This window comes from Hyla sarda, chromosome 3 (assembly GCF_029499605.1).
Source record: "Hyla sarda isolate aHylSar1 chromosome 3, aHylSar1.hap1, whole genome shotgun sequence".
Taxonomy (NCBI): Eukaryota; Metazoa; Chordata; class Amphibia; order Anura; family Hylidae; genus Hyla; species Hyla sarda.
Window position 1 is genome coordinate 73,284,047 of NC_079191.1, and position 20,437 is coordinate 73,304,483.

Genomic DNA, 20,437 nt, shown 5'->3' on the forward strand with positions numbered 1-20,437 from the left:
GCTTTTAACCCCCGCCATTGTTAGTGTACAGTGTGGCTTTAAGAGGTGCCCACAAAAGACGCTCACTTGCAATGTCCCACAATGGGTAGTAGACCGGGGTAGCAGTTGTACTCTTAAGTTTTATATCAGCTAAAAAAAAGTATTTATTTCCTATGAAGGGGTTATTGAATGTGCCCAGTTCAGCTGTTGCTTCAAGAAACAATGGTTAAGTCCTCTTTAAGGGTAATGTCACATGTCAGGTGTAGGTAGGATACAGCCTACAAAAGACCCTGATCACCTGTTCTTAATCTAACACAAGTTGAGAACACAAGGAGAAAATGTCACCAAAAAACTCAATTTCTATTAGTGCACAAAAGAGAGGTCACCGAAATAAACACATACTTAACTTTTAATAATTTGCGCTAAAAATCTGGGGACTGCAACCCCCGAGGCCATCAAATATCAAAAATCCATCATAATAAAAGAGGATATATATATATATATATATATGTATATATATATATATATATATATATATATATATATATATATCCTCTTTTATTATGATGGATTTTTGATATTTGATGGCCTCGGGGTTGCAGTCCCCAGATTTTTAGCGCAAATTATTAAAAGTTAAGTATTAGTGTTTATTTCGGTGAACACAAGGAGAACCAGATAGAGAGACCAAGTGTGTCGCCTAGTCTGTTCCATGCACTTACAGGGGTTCCACTACATTCAAGAAGAGGGCTTTCAGGAGAAGTTAGTCAAGGGCCTGATAGCACACAACGAAAACTGGGAGTCGCTTGCCTCAAGGTCCTGGTCCTGTTAACAGAACTGATTTCTGAGTTGGGGTACACCCACCTGTATGGGCCAGCTGACATGTGTCTCAGCAAGATCAATCTGTTTATATGGGATCCTGTGCAAAAGTCTTCAAGTTACCTCAGTCACATCCCTGAGAAGACCCTGCATCTGTAAGTACGGGTGGGATTGTGCTAGAGTGCCCACAAGTCATACAAGTTACATATCTTTAGAGTCATGGAACAAGTCAAGATATACTCTCTACATAAGGACCAAAGTCACATCCTGGGATAGACCCAACGATAAGTTCAGAATTCCGAAACAAGAAAGTCTTTATTTAAGTCAAGTTAATTTTGTCACTAATACACTGCATCAAGCACCTCTCCTCTGCACACATTAGGAAACCCTTACAGCCTGGTAGTTTTTAGTAGTTTAGTTTAGTAGTAGTTGTACTGCTGTACTGCTGTTTACATCCAAAGTTTCCTCAAGTAATTGTGTTGCACTTTCTCCTCATTTCCTTGTGTCTGGTCTATGCACACACTAACAATACCAGGGGCATCCTGGCCAACATTACCAGCAAACAGTTGACAACCCAGTAGAACTACAAGGCCCACCATATATCCCTTGGGTTTCCACACACTCCCTATTTGCAGGATGTGCATACTGTCACTCCATTTTGGAGAAAGGTATCAAGTTATCAAAGTGTTGTACTTGGCTTTCCTCATCTGGCCCATAGAGTTAAATAAAGGGGCAATGGTCATGATTTACAACCTCCAACCACTATTTCTTTGAACATTTTTAACTTCCATAATGCACAAAAAACATTTAAAGTGTACCTATCATCAACAAAAACTTTTTATATAACGTAGATAATACCATTATATGTATATTTGTAAAATACAATACATTGCTTAAAAAATATGTATATTTTTGTCATTTGTCCCTGCTGCTATTGCCTGTGCGTCTCTATGAGGAGTCCAAATACAGGAAGTGAGGGTGGACAAGCAGGGCTCTGTACACTGAGGACAAGCAGGGCTCTGTACACTGAGGACAAGCAGGGCTCTGTACACTGAGGACAAGCAGGGCTCTGTACACTGAGGACAAGCAGGGCTCTGTACATTGAGGACAAGCAGGGCTCTGTACACTGAGGACAAGCAGAGCTCTGTACAGTGAGGACAAGCGGGCTCTGTACAGTGAGGACAAGCAGGGCTCTGTACAGTGAGGACAAGCAAGTCTCTGTACACGGAGGACAAGCAGGGTTCTGTGCACTGAGGACAAGCAGGGTTCTTTGCACTGAGGACAAGCAGGGTTCTTTGCACTGAGGACAAGCAGGGTTCTGTACACTGAGGACAAGCAGGGCTCTGTATACTAAGGACAAGCAGAGCTCTGTACACTGAGGACAAGCAGGGCTCTGTACAGTGAGGACAAGCAGGGCTCTGTACAGTGAGGACAAGCAAGTCTCTGTACACTGAGGACAAGCAGGGTTCTGTGCACTGAGGACAAGCAGGGTTCTTTGCACTGAGGACAAGCAGGGTTCTGTACACTGAGGACAAGCAGGGCTCTGTGTACTGAGGACAAGCAGGGCTCTGTACAGTGAGGACAAGCAGGGATCTGTACAGTGAGGACAAGCAGGGCTCTGTACACTGAGGACAAGTAGGGTTCTGTACACTGAGGGCAAGCAGGGCTCTGTGCAGTGAGGACAAGCAGGGCTCTGTATACTGAGGACAAGCAGGGCTCTGTGCATTGAGGACAAGCAGGGCTCTGTGCACTGAGGACAAGCAGGGCTCTGTACACTGAGGGCAAGCAGGGCTCTGTGCACTGAGGACAAACAGGGCTCTGTACACTGAGGACAAGCAGGGCTCTTTACACTGAGGACAAGCAGGGCTCTGTGCACTGAGGGCAAGCAGGGCTTTATGCAGTGACGACAAGCAGGGCTCTGTACACTGAGGGCAAGCAGGGCTTTATGCAGTGACGACAAGCAGTGCTCTGTACACTGAGGACAAGCAGGGCTCTGTACACTGAGGACAAGCAGGGCTCTGTACACTGAGGACAAGCAGGGCTCTGTGCAGTGAGGACAAGCAGGGCTCTGTACACTGAGGACAAGCAGGGCTCTGTGCAGTGAGGACAGGCAGGGCTCTGTACACTGAGGACAAGCAGGGCTCTGTACACTAAGGACAAGCAGGGCTCTGTACAGTGAGGACAAGCAGGGCTCTGTACACTGAGGACAAGCAGGGCTCTGCAGTGAGGACAAGCAGGGCTCTGTACACTGAGGACAAGCAGGGCTCTGTACACTGAGGACAAGCAGGGCTCTGTACACTGAGGACAAGTAGGGTTCTGTACACTGAGGGCAAGCAGGGCTCTGTGCAGTGAGGACAAGCAGGGCTCTGTATACTGAGGACAAGCAGGGCTCTGTGCATTGAGGACAAGCAGGGCTCTGTGCACTGAGGACAAGCAGGGCTCTGTACACTGAGGGCAAGCAGGGCTCTGTGCACTGAGGACAAGCAGGGCTCTGTACACTGAGGACAAGCAGGGCTCTTTACACTGAGGACAAGCAGGGCTCTGTGCACTGAGGGCAAGCAGGGCTTTATGCAGTGACGACAAGCAGGGCTCTGTACACTGAGGGCAAGCAGGGCTTTATGCAGTGACGACAAGCAGTGCTCTGTACACTGAGGACAAGCAGGGCTCTGTACACTGAGGACAAGCAGGGCTCTGTACACTGAGGACAAGCAGGGCTCTGTGCAGTGAGGACAAGCAGGGCTCTGTACACTGAGGACAAGCAGGGCTCTGTGCAGTGAGGACAGGCAGGGCTCTGTACACTGAGGACAAGCAGGGCTCTGTACACTAAGGACAAGCAGGGCTCTGTACAGTGAGGACAAGCAGGGCTCTGTACACTGAGGACAAGCAGGGCTCTGCAGTGAGGACAAGCAGGGCTCTGTACACTGAGGACAAGCAGGGCTCTGTACACTGAGGACAAGCAGGGCTCTGTACACTGAGGACAAGCAGGGCTCTGTACACTGAGGGCAAGCAGGGCTCTGTGCAGTGAGGACAAGCAGGGCTCTGTACACTGAGGACAAGCAGGGCTCTGTGCAGTGAGGACAAGCAGGGCTCTGTATACTGAGGACAAGCAGGGCTCTGTACACTAAGGACAAGCAGGGCTCTGTACAGTGAGGACAAGCAGGGATCTGTACATTAAGGCTCTGTGACATGTAACACTTTTTCACCCATAAATATACACATTTTTTAACCAATATATATCGCAAATTCACATACAATTGTATTATCTACATTATATAAGAAGTTTTTGTTGATGACAGGTACACTTTAGGTTATCTGACCATCCCCTTCCTGACATCAAATACATATATATACAGCACTTTTGGAAATGAGGTCTGATCCCATGCCATCAGCAGTAGGTGTCACCTGTAACATGGCTGGGATGAGGGATAACTCTGATCCTCTTTAGATACCATGGTCAGTAGTTTCCTCTGTCACTCCATGTTCTTCCTTTCACAGATTAGTTTCGCAGAGTTCCAACTGGTTTTCATGGTATTCAGGGTCCTAATGGAGAACCCCTAAGTCTGCCATGTTTGTACATTTTGTCAACTTGATCTTGGTGAAAGAGTGGAAAAAACATAAAAAGGCCAAAATAAGCTGTGTCATCATGAGTTCTGTCCCCCTCCCTTTTTTTTGGCTGACATTTTGGGATCTTTGGAACAGGGCTAGGGTTTTAATATTCTATGTATCTCAAAAAATACCATAAACGAAAAATATAAGCTTTATTTTAAAAGCTAGGACTGACAGACTTGCCAAAACTTGTAGCTATTCCATCCTTAACAGGCCAAGTGCAAAGGCACAAAGTCTCTATCATCTAGATAAATATTATTTCGGTTATGACAACATCTGACGCAGCTTCTGGAGGTCATGAGGAAAAGGTTACTTTCTCGGCAAATCTTCAATGGAGATAACTCAGTTTTGGGCTTGGATGTGACTTCTGTGTTTGGATAAGTTCTAAGTTTCTTACATTTTCTTACGTTTGTCTCTGGGCTGGTCTTAAGCAGTGGGCTCAGGGCTCATGTTTACCAGGAGCCCCCATGGGTGTCACCCTTCGTGGAGCTGAAAAATATTCTGCACCATGGTCAGATCCAGTGGTTTGCAGGGCAATTGTTTGCCAAACATTAAGGAGCTCTATGCAGCTGTTAACCCCTTGCACTGCCCATCTTGATATACATTTATGGTTAATGGTGCCAGGTAATGTATCAGACACAGCAGACATTCTTTTTTATAGTATTAGTGCCCTTTAATGCATGTTGTGTAATTTTCCAAGCCACAACATGACCTATGTGTTACATTATTATTACATTATCAATAAAGCACATGTCAAATGGTATATAAGGTGTGTCACGATGCCGGCTGGCAGGTAGTGGACCCTCTGTGCCAGAGAGGGATTGGCGTGGACCGTGCTAGTGGACCGGTTCTAAGCCACTACTGGTTTTCACCAGAGCCCGCCGCAAAGCGGGATGGTCTTGCTGCGGCGGTAGTGACCAGGTCGTATCCACTAGCAACGGCTCACCTCTCTGGCTGCTGAAGATAGGCGCGGTACAAGGGAGTAGGCAGAAGCAAGGTCGGACGTAGCAGAAGGTCGGGGCAGGCAGCAAGGATCGTAGTCAGGGGCAACGGCAGAAGGTCTGGAAACACAGGCAAGGAACACACAAGGAACGCTTTCACTGGCACTAAGGCAACAAGATCCGGCAAGGGAGTGCAAGGGAAGTGAGGTAATATAGGGAAGTGCACAGGTGAAAACCCTAATTGGAACCACTGCGCCAATCAGCGGCGCAGTGGCCCTTTAAATCGCAGAGACCCGGCGCGCGCGCGCCCTAGGGAGCGGGGCCGCGCGCGCCGGGACAGAACAGACGGGGAGCGAGTCAGGTAGGGGAGCCGGGGTGCGCATCGCGAGCGGGCGCTACCCGCATCGCGAATCGCATCCCGGCTGGCAGCAGGATCGCAGCGCCCCGGGTCAGAGGACGTGACCGGAGCGCTGCAGCGGAGGGAGTGAAGCGAGCGCTCCGGGGAGGAGCGGGGACCCGGAGCGCTCGGCGTAACAGTACCCCCCCCCTTGGGTCTCCCCCTCTTCTTGGAGCCTGAGAACCTGAGGAGCAGACTTTTGTCAAGGATGTTGTCCTCAGGTTCCCAGGATCTCTCTTCAGGACCACAACCCTCCCAGTCCACTAAAAAAAAATTTTTCCCTCTGACCTTTTTGGCAGCCAAAATTTCCTTGACCGAGAAGACGTCCGAGGAGCCGGAAACAGGAGTGGGAGGAACAGATTTGGGAGAAAAACGGTTGAGGATGAGTGGTTTGAGAAGAGAGACGTGAAAGGCATTAGGGATACGAAGAGAAGGAGGAAGAAGAAGTTTATAAGAGACAGGATTAATTTGACACAAAATTTTGAAAGGACCAAGATAGCGTGGTCCCAACTTGTAGCTAGGGACACGGAAGCGGACATATTTAGCGGAGAGCCATACCTTGTCTCCAGGGGAAAAAACGGGGGGAGCTCTTCTTTTCTTATCCGCGAACCTCTTCATGCGTGAAGAAGCCTGTAAGAGAGAATTTTGGGTCTCTCTCCATATAATGGAAAGGTCACGAGAAATTTCATCCACAGCGGGCAGACCAGAGGGCAAGGGGGTAGGGAGGGGGGGAAGAGGGTGACGGCCGTACACCACGAAAAATGGGGATTTGGAGGAAGATTCAGAGACCCTGAAGTTATACGAGAATTCGGCCCATGGAAGGAGATCTGCCCAGTCATCCTGGCGGGAGGAAACAAAATGTCGCAAATAATCACCCAGGATCTGGTTAATTCTTTCTACTTGTCCATTGGACTGGGGATGATATGCAGAGGAAAAATTTAATTTAATCTTGAGTTGTTTACAGAGAGCTCTCCAGAATTTAGACACGAATTGGACCCCTCTATCCGAGACAATCTGCGTAGGCAACCCGTGAAGACGAAAAATGTGTACAAAAAATTGTTTAGCCAACTGAGGCGCAGAAGGAAGACCAGGAAGAGGGATGAAATGTGCCATTTTGGAGAATCGATCAACGACCACCCAAATAACGGTGTTGCCACGGGAAGGGGGTAAATCAGTAATAAAATCCATACCAATCAGAGACCAAGGCTGTTCGGGGACAGGCAGAGGGTGAAGAAAACCAGCGGGCTTCTGGCGAGGAGTCTTATCCCGGGCACAGATAGTGCAGGCTCGCACAAAGTCCCCAACATCCGTCTCCAGAGTCGGCCACCAATAGAAGCGGGAGATGAGTTGCACAGATTTCTTGATGCCCGCATGACCTGCGAGATGGGAGGAATGACCCCATTTGAGGATTCCGAGGCGTTGGCGTGGAGAAACAAAGGTCTTTCCTGGAGGAGTCTGCCTGATGGAGGCAGGAGAAGTGGAGATCAGGCAGTCAGGTGGAATGATGTGTTGCGGAGGGAGATCAACTTCTGAGGCATCCGAGGAACGAGAGAGAGCATCGGCCCTAATGTTCTTATCGGCAGGACGAAAGTGAATCTCAAAATTAAATCGGGCAAAGAACAGAGACCACCGGGCCTGGCGAGGATTCAGCCGTTGGGCCGACTGGAGGTAGGAGAGGTTCTTGTGGTCGGTGTAGATAATAACAGGAAATCTTGATCCCTCCAGCAGATGCCTCCATTCCTCAAGTGCTAATTTAATGGCTAGAAGCTCTCGATCCCCGATGGAGTAGTTCCTCTCCGCTGGAGAGAAGGTCCTAGAGAAAAAACCACAAGTGACAGCATGCCCGGAAGAATTTTTTTGTAGAAGAACAGCTCCAGCTCCTACTGAGGAGGCATCAACCTCCAATAGGAAGGGTTTGGAAGGGTCAGGTCTGGAGAGCACGGGAGCCGAAGAAAAGGCAGACTTGAGTCGTTTAAAGGAGTCTTCTGCTTGAGGAGGCCAGGACTTGGGATCAGCATTTTTTTTGGTTAAAGCCACGATAGGAGCCACAATGGTAGAAAAATGTGGAATAAATTGCCTGTAATAATTGGCGAACCCCAAAAAGCGTTGGATAGCACGGAGTCCGGAGGGGCGTGGCCAATTTAAGACGGCAGAGAGTTTGTCTGGATCCATCTGTAGTCCCTGGCCAGAGACCAAATATCCTAGAAAAGGAAGAGATTGGCATTCAAACAGACATTTCTCAATTTTGGCATAGAGTTGGTTGTCACGAAGTCTCTGAAGAACCATACGGACATGCTGGCGGTGTTCTTCTAGATTGGCAGAAAAAATTAGGATATCGTCCAGATATACCACAACACAGGAGTATAACAGATCACGAAAAATTTCATTGACAAAGTCTTGGAAGACGGCAGGGGCATTGCACAGTCCAAAGGGCATGACCAGATACTCAAAGTGTCCATCTCTGGTGTTAAATGCCGTTTTCCACTCGTCCCCCTCTCTGATGCGGATGAGGTTATAGGCGCCTCTTAAGTCTAATTTAGTGAAGATGTGGGCACCTTGGAGGCGATCAAAGAGTTCAGAGATGAGGGGTAAGGGGTAGCGGTTCTTAACCGTGATTTTATTAAGACCGCGGTAGTCAATGCAAGGACGTAGGGAGCCATCTTTTTTGGACACAAAGAAAAATCCGGCTCCGGCAGGAGAGGAGGATTTACGGATAAAGCCCTTTTTTAGATTCTCCTGGACGTATTCGGACATGGCAAGAGTCTCTGGGGCAGAGAGAGGATAAATTCTGCCCCGGGGTGGAGTAGTACCCGGGAGGAGGTCGATAGGGCAATCATAAGGCCTGTGAGGAGGTAGAGTCTCAGCTTGTTTTTTGCAGAAAACATCCGCGAAGTCCATATAGGCCTTAGGGAGACCGGTTACTGGAGGAACCACAGAGTTACGGCAAGGGTTACTGGGAACCGGTTTTAGACAGTTCTTGGAACAAGAGGACCCCCAACTCTTGATCTCCCCAGTGGACCAATCCAGGGTTGGGGAATGAAGTTGAAGCCAGGGAAGTCCAAGGAGAATCTCCGAGGTGCAATTGGGGAGGACCAAAAGTTCAATCCTCTCATGATGAGATCCGATGCTCATAAGAAGGGGCTCCGTGCGGAAACGTATGGTACAGTCCAATCTTTCATTATTTACACAATTGATGTAGAGGGGTCTGGCGAGACTGGTCACTGGGATGTTGAACCTGTTGACGAGAGAGGCCAAAATAAAATTTCCTGCAGATCCAGAGTCCAAGAAGGCCACTGTAGAGAAGGAGAAGGCAGAGGCAGACATCCGCACAGGCACAGTAAGACGTGGAGAAGCAGAGTAGACATCAAGGACTGTCTCACCTTTGTGCGGAGTCAGCGTACGTCTTTCCAGGCGGGGAGGACGGATAGGACAATCCCTCAGGAAGTGTTCGGTACTAGCACAGTACAGGCAGAGGTTCTCCATACGGCGTCGTGTCCTCTCTTGAGGTGTCAGGCGAGACCGGTCGACCTGCATAGCCTCCACGGCGGGAGGCACAGGAACAGATTGCAGGGGACCAGAGGAGAGAGGAGCCGAGGAGACGAAACGCCTCGTGCGAACAGAGTCCATATCTTGGCGGAGTTCCTGACGCCTTTCAGAAAAACGCATGTCAATGCGAGTGGCTAGGTGAATAAGTTCATGTAGATTAGCAGGAATTTCTCGTGCGGCCAGAACATCTTTAATGTTGCTGGATAGGCCTTTTTTGAAGGTCGCGCAGAGGGCCTCATTATTCCAGGACAATTCTGAAGCAAGTGTACGGAATTGTACGGCATACTCGCCAACGGAAGAATTACCCTGGACCAGGTTCAACAGGGCAGTCTCAGCAGAAGAGGCTCGGGCAGGTTCCTCAAAGACACTTCGGATTTCCGAGAAGAAGGAGTGTACAGAGGCAGTGACGGGGTCATTGCGGTCCCAGAGCGGTGTGGCCCATGACAGGGCTTTTCCGGACAGAAGACTGACTACGAAAGCCACCTTAGACCTTTCAGTGGGAAACAGGTCCGACATCATCTCCAGATGCAGGGAACATTGGGAAAGAAAGCCACGGCAAAACTTAGAGTCCCCATCAAATTTATCCGGCAAGGATAAGCGTATCCCAGGAGCGGCCACTCGCTGCGGAGGAGGTGCAGGAGCTGGCGGAGGAGATGATTGCTGAAGCTGTGGTAGTAACTGTTGTAGCATAACGGTCAGTTGAGACAGCTGTTGGCCTTGTTGCGCTATCTGTTGTGACTGCTGGGCGACCACCGTGGTGAGGTCAGCGACAACTGGCAGAGGAACTTCAGCGGGATCCATGGCCGGATCTACTGTCACGATGCCGGCTGGCAGGTAGTGGACCCTCTGTGCCAGAGAGGGATTGGCGTGGACCGTGCTAGTGGACCGGTTCTAAGCCACTACTGGTTTTCACCAGAGCCCGCCGCAAAGCGGGATGGTCTTGCTGCGGCGGTAGTGACCAGGTCGTATCCACTAGCAACGGCTCACCTCTCTGGCTGCTGAAGATAGGCGCGGTACAAGGGAGTAGGCAGAAGCAAGGTCGGACGTAGCAGAAGGTCGGGGCAGGCAGCAAGGATCGTAGTCAGGGGCAACGGCAGAAGGTCTGGAAACACAGGCAAGGAACACACAAGGAACGCTTTCACTGGCACTAAGGCAACAAGATCCGGCAAGGGAGTGCAAGGGAAGTGAGGTAATATAGGGAAGTGCACAGGTGAAAACCCTAATTGGAACCACTGCGCCAATCAGCGGCGCAGTGGCCCTTTAAATCGCAGAGACCCGGCGCGCGCGCGCCCTAGGGAGCGGGGCCGCGCGCGCCGGGACAGAACAGACGGGGAGCGAGTCAGGTAGGGGAGCCGGGGTGCGCATCGCGAGCGGGCGCTACCCGCATCGCGAATCGCATCCCGGCTGGCAGCAGGATCGCAGCGCCCCGGGTCAGAGGACGTGACCGGAGCGCTGCAGCGGAGGGAGTGAAGCGAGCGCTCCGGGGAGGAGCGGGGACCCGGAGCGCTCGGCGTAACAAGGTGATTGATCCATTAGCCTCATAAATCATCCTAGAAACATTTAGTTGAAGTGATCCGCTTTTTTTACCCAGAACAGCGTCACTTATGTCCATAGGGTGTAGACCAGGGTGTAGATGAATTATTAATGAAATTATAATATTATACTTTGCAAAAATTTGCCTCTTTGTGTATATCAAATCCACTTTCTGGATTGTTAGAAATGTCCTCTGTAAAGATGGGACATTTATGGAGCAAGGCTCCATGGTGTGAGGAATTCATAGTGGAATTTGGTTTTAATGAAACAGTCCCTGTTATGCAGGTCTACTCCTATAGTCCAGGTGCTATCATACCTGCAGACAATTATAGAGTTAAACACACATGACTGGTTGTTTGTTCACCTGATTCTCTCTGTATTGTCACATTATGGCACCATACATGCTCTGTTAGCTCACCAGATGTACATAGTGTGACATGACAGGTTTTATGATGTGCAAACAAGCCCTGCGTATAGGTGGCATGTCCGTATATAGCCCATGTAGTGCTAGTGCGCCCTTCTGCCAGTCACTGGGGCTCAGCCATCTGGACACTCATTCATCTAAACCACAATATACTAAGAGAATGGAAACATTATCTGCCTTGTGAGTGAGTAAGTCTGTAAAAATGATGGAGGGGCTGAGGGCTTTAATTAAAACAAAAACAATTTGCAAATACACAGTTTTAGATAGGAAGATAGAAAGCATACTTAGATAGGGATGGGATACATGATAGATAGATCTAAAATAAATAGATAGATAGATATGAAATAAATAGATAGATAGATAGATATGAAATAGATAGATAGATATGAAATAGATAGATATGAGATAGATAGATAGATATGAGATAGATAGATCGATATGAGATAGATAGATAGGCGATAGATATGAAATAGATAGATATGCGATAGATTGATAGATAGATATGAAATAGATAGATAGATATGAGATAGATATGAGATAGATAGGAGATAGATATGAAATAGATAGGTAGATAGATATGAAATAGATAGATAGATTGATAGATAGATATGAAATAGATAGATAGAGAGATATGAGATAGATATGAGATAGATAGGTGGTGTCCCAGCACCGAAGGATGTCCCGTGGGCTGCGGATTTCCTCGGGCATGCCTGCTGCGCCTGTTTTAGGCCCACTGTGAAAGTGTCTGTTATGTTCATTATGTTAATGCCCTTTATTATATTTTCTATATGCACTGTGTAATATGTTGTCTGTGTACTATGCCTTTAAGAGCAAGAGGAGCAGTGTAAACCAGGTGACCCTGTCTGCCCAATGGGAACCCCTAAATTGTCAGGTATATAGTGTAGGGGGGAAAGAGTTGCCCCAGTTTAGTTCCATATTAATGCTGAGTACAGTGTAGAAAGGAGGTGAAGTTGTGTGTGGAGAAATCCTGAGGGAAGCCTAAGAAAATCTCTTCTCAAGTCACCCCCGCCATTCTGTGATTGTTCCCCTGTACAGCGGTTAGTCAAGCCCTGGTGGTGATATTGATTGGACCTTGTCAGAAACCTAGTCTGTGTGAGAAACCTGCAGTCTCTAAACTCAAATCAGTTTTATTCAAGTGGGTGAAAAGCACCATAAGTCCCAGCAAGGCAACAGGGCTCCAAAAGGATTACACTGCATCCCTTCTACTCTGCTCCATACTGTGTGTAATATTATCTGCAACCTGTTCAGTAAAAGGCAGTTATCCGTAACCCGACGTCAATATGTTTTGGCGGAGCCTGCCATAAAGAGAACAGCAGAACTCTGCCCCCTAGTCTTACCTCGTGGTTTCCAGAGAGAGAAGATGGCAGAGAGAGCCTTGGAGGATGGAGTGGAGATGGCGGCAAGCGCCCACCATGTCGCGGTGGTGTTTGCTGCCTTCGCTGTTGGATTAAAGGAGCAGACCGGGGACACCAGAAAGTCGCTTGTACCGGTGCCGGAATGCGAAGGCAGCTGGGGAATTCCACCGACAGGCAGAAGTCCTGTGTGCACTCCAGAGTCCTCGGGAGCGCCATCTTTAGTGCGGCTCTCGCCCCATTACCATTCATGGGATTCCTGGGCGGAGATCAGATGTGAAGAATCGCTTGTGAGTACCCTGCCGGTCTTATTCAAGTCCTGAGAGGGTGTCCGCCTGTGCCCCGCCAAAGCCAGAGCCCCAAGTTAGGCCCAAGTTGCCCCCTTTGCTGCAATGGGTGTTCGGGGATGAGCCCGGGCTCCTCAAGTATATGGAGGAGCACCTCATCCCTCTACCCAATAAGGAGCCACCAACACCTGGAGTTCCCAGTCCCTGGAACCGGCGATGGTTCCTCCTACTGCTGCGCCAAGGGAGAAGCTCAGGATCCCTGTGACACGGCGCCCTGCTATTCAGGCTTGGCCGGAAGAGCTGGTGCCAGCAACGTCTGCAGCCCCAGTGGCGGGTGCTGCGTCTGTGCAGGTGGTGGTCACTGTAAGTCCAAATATCTCTGGGTCCCACCTGTCGCGGGCACCGACTGGTGCAAAGGCCAGGCCTTCAAAACACTGGGCCCACCAAGAAGAAAGAGGCTGTCTGCCTGAATGGGATCTCCAGCCTCCACCTTATTAAGTTATATCAGAAAAAATGTGAGCCATAATAAAGCTCACCAACAAGTTAATTTGTTCCATTTTCAGGCGACAAAAGCCTGTTGTTTCAGTTCTATGTCTTCATCATTCACAGATTGTCCAGCCTGTGTAGGACATTAAGAGAAATGCCCCAGGACTGCTACAGTTTGTTGTTTATAAGTTCTTCAGTTCTACGACAAGTTTAAGAAATGTGCCTTGCACTTAGCCACGAAGAAACCACAACGCTTGTGTACCTGGTGGTACACCGTGAACTTATTCGTCTACCTTCCTAGTTTGGTGGCAAATACTAAAGTGCCTTTCCAAGTGTGTGTATGTCACGATGCCGGCTGGCAGGTAGTGGACCCTCTGTGCCAGAGAGGGATTGGCGTGGACCGTGCTAGTGGACCGGTTCTAAGCCACTACTGGTTTTCACCAGAGCCCGCCGCAAAGCGGGATGGTCTTGCTGCGGCGGTAGTGACCAGGTCGTATCCACTAGCAACGGCTCACCTCTCTGGCTGCTGAAGATAGGCGCGGTACAAGGGAGTAGGCAGAAGCAAGGTCGGACGTAGCAGAAGGTCGGGGCAGGCAGCAAGGATCGTAGTCAGGGGCAACGGCAGAAGGTCTGGAAACACTGGCAAGGAACACACAAGGAACGCTTTCACTGGCACTAAGGCAACAAGATCCGGCAAGGGAGTGCAAGGGAAGTGAGGTAATATAGGGAAGTGCACAGGTGAAAACCCTAATTGGAACCACTGCGCCAATCAGCGGCGCAGTGGCCCTTTAAATCGCAGAGACCCGGCGCGCGCGCGCCCTAGGGAGCGGGGCCGCGCGCGCCGGGACAGAACAGACGGGGAGCGAGTCAGGTAGGGGAGCCGGGGTGCGCATCGCGAGCGGGCGCTACCCGCATCGCGAATCGCATCCCGGCTGGCAGCAGGATCGCAGCGCCCCGGGTCAGAGGACGTGACCGGAGCGCTGCAGCGGAGGGAGTGAAGCGAGCGCTCCGGGGAGGAGCGGGGACCCGGAGCGCTCGGCGTAACAGTACCCCCCCCCTTGGGTCTCCCCCTCTTCTTGGAGCCTGAGAACCTGAGGAGCAGACTTTTGTCAAGGATGTTGTCCTCAGGTTCCCAGGATCTCTCTTCAGGACCACAACCCTCCCAGTCTACTAAAAAAAAATTTTTCCCTCTGACCTTTTTGGCAGCCAAAATCTCCTTGACCGAGAAGACGTCCGAGGAGCCGGAAACAGGAGTGGGAGGAACAGATTTGGGAGAAAAACGGTTGAGGATGAGTGGTTTGAGAAGAGAGACGTGAAAGGCATTAGGGATACGAAGAGAAGGAGGAAGAAGAAGTTTATAAGAGACAGGATTAATTTGACACAAAATTTTGAAAGGACCAAGATAGCGTGGTCCCAACTTGTAGCTAGGGACACGGAAGCGGACATATTTAGCGGAGAGCCATACCTTGTCTCCAGGGGAAAAAACGGGGGGAGCTCTTCTTTTCTTATCCGCGAACCTCTTCATGCGTGAAGAAGCCTGTAAGAGAGAATTTTGGGTCTCTCTCCATATAATGGAAAGGTCACGAGAAATTTCATCCACAGCGGGCAGACCAGAGGGCAAGGGGGTAGGGAGGGGGGGAAGAGGGTGACGGCCGTACACCACGAAAAATGGGGATTTGGAGGAAGATTCAGAGACCCTGAAGTTATACGAGAATTCGGCCCATGGAAGGAGATCTGCCCAGTCATCCTGGCGGGAGGAAACAAAATGTCGCAAATAATCACCCAGGATCTGGTTAATTCTTTCTACTTGTCCATTGGACTGGGGATGATATGCAGAGGAAAAATTTAATTTAATCTTGAGTTGTTTACAGAGAGCTCTCCAGAATTTAGACACGAATTGGACCCCTCTATCCGAGACAATCTGCGTAGGCAACCCGTGAAGACGAAAAATGTGTACAAAAAATTGTTTAGCCAACTGAGGCGCAGAAGGAAGACCAGGAAGAGGGATGAAATGTGCCATTTTGGAGAATCGATCAACGACCACCCAAATAACGGTGTTGCCACGGGAAGGGGGTAAATCAGTAATAAAATCCATACCAATCAGAGACCAAGGCTGTTCGGGGACAGGCAGAGGGTGAAGAAAACCAGCGGGCTTCTGGCGAAGAGTCTTATCCCGGGCACAGATAGTGCAGGCTCGCACAAAGTCCCCAACATCCGTCTCCAGAGTCGGCCACCAATAGAAGCGGGAGATGAGTTGCACAGATTTCTTGATGCCCGCATGACCTGCGAGATGGGAGGAATGACCCCATTTGAGGATTCCGAGGCGTTGGCGTGGAGAAACAAAGGTCTTTCCTGGAGGAGTCTGCCTGATGGAGGCAGGAGAAGTGGAGATCAGGCAGTCAGGTGGAATGATGTGTTGCGGAGGGAGATCAACTTCTGAGGCATCCGAGGAACGAGAGAGAGCATCGGCCCTAATGTTCTTATCGGCAGGACGAAAGTGAATCTCAAAATTAAATCGGGCAAAGAACAGAGACCACCGGGCCTGGCGAGGATTCAGCCGTTGGGCCGACTGGAGGTAGGAGAGGTTCTTGTGGTCGGTGTAGATAATAACAGGAAATCTTGATCCCTCCAGCAGATGCCTCCATTCCTCAAGTGCTAATTTAATGGCTAGAAGCTCTCGATCCCCGATGGAGTAGTTCCTCTCCGCTGGAGAGAAGGTCCTAGAGAAAAAACCACAAGTGACAGCATGCCCGGAAGAATTTTTTTGTAGAAGAACAGCTCCAGCTCCTACTGAGGAGGCATCAACCTCCAATAGGAAGGGTTTGGAAGGGTCAGGTCTGGAGAGCACGGGAGCCGAAGAAAAGGCAGACTTGAGTCGTTTAAAGGAGTCTTCTGCTTGAGGAGGCCAGGACTTGGGATCAGCATTTTTTTTGGTTAAAGCCACGATAGGAGCCACAATGGTAGAAAAATGTGGAATAAATTGCCTGTAATAATTGGCGAACCCCAAAAAGCGTTGGATAGCACGGAGTCCGGAGGGGCGTGGCCAATTTAAGACGGCAGAGAGTTTGTCTGGATCCATCTGTAGTCCCTGGCCAGAGACCAAATATCCTAGAAAAGGAAGAGATTGGCATTCAAACAGACATTTCTCAATTTTGGCATAGAGTTGGTTGTCACGAAGTCTCTGAAGAACCATACGGACATGCTGGCGGTGTTCTTCTAGATTGGCAGAAAAAATTAGGATATCGTCCAGATATACCACAACACAGGAGTATAACAGATCACGAAAAATTTCATTGACAAAGTCTTGGAAGACGGCAGGGGCATTGCACAGTCCAAAGGGCATGACCAGATACTCAAAGTGTCCATCTCTGGTGTTAAATGCCGTTTTCCACTCGTCCCCCTCTCTGATGCGGATGAGGTTATAGGCGCCTCTTAAGTCTAATTTAGTGAAGATGTGGGCACCTTGGAGGCGATCAAAGAGTTCAGAGATGAGGGGTAAGGGGTAGCGGTTCTTAACCGTGATTTTATTAAGACCGCGGTAGTCAATGCAAGGACGTAGGGAGCCATCTTTTTTGGACACAAAGAAAAATCCGGCTCCGGCAGGAGAGGAGGATTTACGGATAAAGCCCTTTTTTAGATTCTCCTGGACGTATTCGGACATGGCAAGAGTCTCTGGGGCAGAGAGAGGATAAATTCTGCCCCGGGGTGGAGTAGTACCCGGGAGGAGGTCGATAGGGCAATCATAAGGCCTGTGAGGAGGTAGAGTCTCAGCTTGTTTTTTGCAGAAAACATCCGCGAAGTCCATATAGGCCTTAGGGAGACCGGTTACTGGAGGAACCACAGAGTTACGGCAAGGGTTACTGGGAACCGGTTTTAGACAGTTCTTGGAACAAGAGGACCCCCAACTCTTGATCTCCCCAGTGGACCAATCCAGGGTTGGGGAATGAAGTTGAAGCCAGGGAAGTCCAAGGAGAATCTCCGAGGTGCAATTGGGGAGGACCAAAAGTTCAATCCTCTCATGATGAGATCCGATGCTCATAAGAAGGGGCTCCGTGCGGAAACGTATGGTACAGTCCAATCTTTCATTATTTACACAATTGATGTAGAGGGGTCTGGCGAGACTGGTCACTGGGATGTTGAACCTGTTGACGAGAGAGGCCAAAATAAAATTTCCTGCAGATCCAGAGTCCAAGAAGGCCACTGTAGAGAAGGAGAAGGCAGAGGCAGACATCCGCACAGGCACAGTAAGACGTGGAGAAGCAGAGTAGACATCAAGGACTGTCTCACCTTTGTGCGGAGTCAGCGTACGTCTTTCCAGGCGGGGAGGACGGATAGGACAATCCCTCAGGAAGTGTTCGGTACTAGCACAGTACAGGCAGAGGTTCTCCATACGGCGTCGTGTCCTCTCTTGAGGTGTCAGGCGAGACCGGTCGACCTGCATAGCCTCCACGGCGGGAGGCACAGGAACAGATTGCAGGGGACCAGAGGAGAGAGGAGCCGAGGAGACGAAACGCCTCGTGCGAACAGAGTCCATATCTTGGCGGAGTTCCTGACGCCTTTCAGAAAAACGCATGTCAATGCGAGTGGCTAGGTGAATAAGTTCATGTAGATTAGCAGGAATTTCTCGTGCGGCCAGAACATCTTTAATGTTGCTGGATAGGCCTTTTTTGAAGGTCGCGCAGAGGGCCTCATTATTCCAGGACAATTCTGAAGCAAGTGTACGGAATTGTACGGCATACTCGCCAACGGAAGAATTACCCTGGACCAGGTTCAACAGGGCAGTCTCAGCAGAAGAGGCTCGGGCAGGTTCCTCAAAGACACTTCGGATTTCCGAGAAGAAGGAGTGTACAGAGGCAGTGACGGGGTCATTGCGGTCCCAGAGCGGTGTGGCCCATGACAGGGCTTTTCCGGACAGAAGACTGACTACGAAAGCCACCTTAGACCTTTCAGTGGGAAACAGGTCCGACATCATCTCCAGATGCAGGGAACATTGGGAAAGAAAGCCACGGCAAAACTTAGAGTCCCCATCAAATTTATCCGGCAAGGATAAGCGTATCCCAGGAGCGGCCACTCGCTGCGGAGGAGGTGCAGGAGCTGGCGGAGGAGATGATTGCTGAAGCTGTGGTAGTAACTGTTGTAGCATAACGGTCAGTTGAGACAGCTGTTGGCCTTGTTGCGCTATCTGTTGTGACTGCTGGGCGACCACCGTGGTGAGGTCAGCGACAACTGGCAGAGGAACTTCAGCGGGATCCATGGCCGGATCTACTGTCACGATGCCGGCTGGCAGGTAGTGGACCCTCTGTGCCAGAGAGGGATTGGCGTGGACCGTGCTAGTGGACCGGTTCTAAGCCACTACTGGTTTTCACCAGAGCCCGCCGCAAAGCGGGATGGTCTTGCTGCGGCGGTAGTGACCAGGTCGTATCCACTAGCAACGGCTCACCTCTCTGGCTGCTGAAGATAGGCGCGGTACAAGGGAGTAGGCAGAAGCAAGGTCGGACGTAGCAGAAGGTCGGGGCAGGCAGCAAGGATCGTAGTCAGGGGCAACGGCAGAAGGTCTGGAAACACTGGCAAGGAACACACAAGGAACGCTTTCACTGGCACTAAGGCAACAAGATCCGGCAAGGGAGTGCAAGGGAAGTGAGGTAATATAGGGAAGTGCACAGGTGAAAACCCTAATTGGAACCACTGCGCCAATCAGCGGCGCAGTGGCCCTTTAAATCGCAGAGACCCGGCGCGCGCGCGCCCTAGGGAGCGGGGCCGCGCGCGCCGGGACAGAACAGACGGGGAGCGAGTCAGGTAGGGGAGCCGGGGTGCGCATCGCGAGCGGGCGCTACCCGCATCGCGAATCGCATCCTGGCTGGCAGCAGGATCGCAGCGCCCCGGGTCAGAGGACGTGACCGGAGCGCTGCAGCGGAGGGAGTGAAGCGAGCGCTCCGGGGAGGAGCGGGGACCCGGAGCGCTCGGCGTAACAGTGTACAAATGCTCTAGTCAGGATTGCCTAGTGGTCAGGAATGTATAATCTAGGCAGTCTTGCAATGTACTCAGTTAGTATTCTAGTGTATGATTTTGCCTTATTTAGTCTTTCTATTGTCTTAGTCAATACTGTCGTGAGTGAAAAGCACAAAGACAGATAGTAATAAAATGTCTTATAGTCAGAAATGTATTCAGTCAGGATGTATTGTATTCTCTTTACATGTTCCATGGTGTTTGTAGTCCTTGTCTTTTGATGTGCATAAGGTGCCCCCGAAATTCAAGGGGATACCTTGGCTGGAATTTAGCACGGAGGAAGGAGTCTGTATGTCCCTTGTGTTCCTCAGGTGTGGCCATGATGTGTTCTCTACTCTACAGTCGTGGGGAGAAGATGCTATAAGCCAATTGTCACAAACGATACCTCACTTCCCCTTCACTTCCTTGCCGGATCTTGTTGCCTTGTGCCAGAGAAAGCGTTTAAAGTTGTCCAAAGCCTGTGTTCCAGATCTTCTGCTGTTGCCCCTGACTATGACCCTTGCTGCCTGCCCTGACCTTCTGCTACGTCCGACCTTGCTCTTGCCTTGTCCTTTTGTACCGTGCCTATCTCAGCAGTCAGAGAGGTTGAGCCGTTGCCAGTGGATACGACCTGGTTGCTACCGCCGCTGCAAGACCATCCTGCTTTGCGGCGGGCTCTGGTGAAAACCAGTAGCAACTTAGAACCGGTCCGCCGGCACGGTCCACGCCAATCCCTCTCTGACACAGAGGATCCACCTCCAGCCAGCCGAATCAGAACACCAATAGGCCCCAATGCACAGGACCGGTAGCGATGGATAGCCTACGGCAGCTCCGGCCCGCCTTTCAGAGTCACCTTGGTACCGAAATGCTGCAGCCTCAGGAAGAGCTTCAAGACTTGTCGTGTGTTTTGTGTCAGTATGCTCCAATCCATCCTTACGTCTATGCATTGTTTTCTGAAAGTTCAGGAATGTTAGCTTTATTAGCCTAATTCCAATCCTCAAGTAAAAATATATATGGCACCTTTCACCAAACCAAAAATTTGAGTGGTCATCAACAAGGGCACC

General features: G+C 50.1%; 1 protein-coding gene across 1 annotated transcript in view; it reads left to right on the plus strand.

Annotated features, from left to right (window-relative positions):
• Positions 1–20,437, plus strand: part of MFSD2B (MFSD2 lysolipid transporter B, sphingolipid) — a 99,787-nt gene that overhangs the window by 29,542 nt on the left and 49,808 nt on the right. The gene's annotated exons all lie outside the window — the stretch shown is intronic.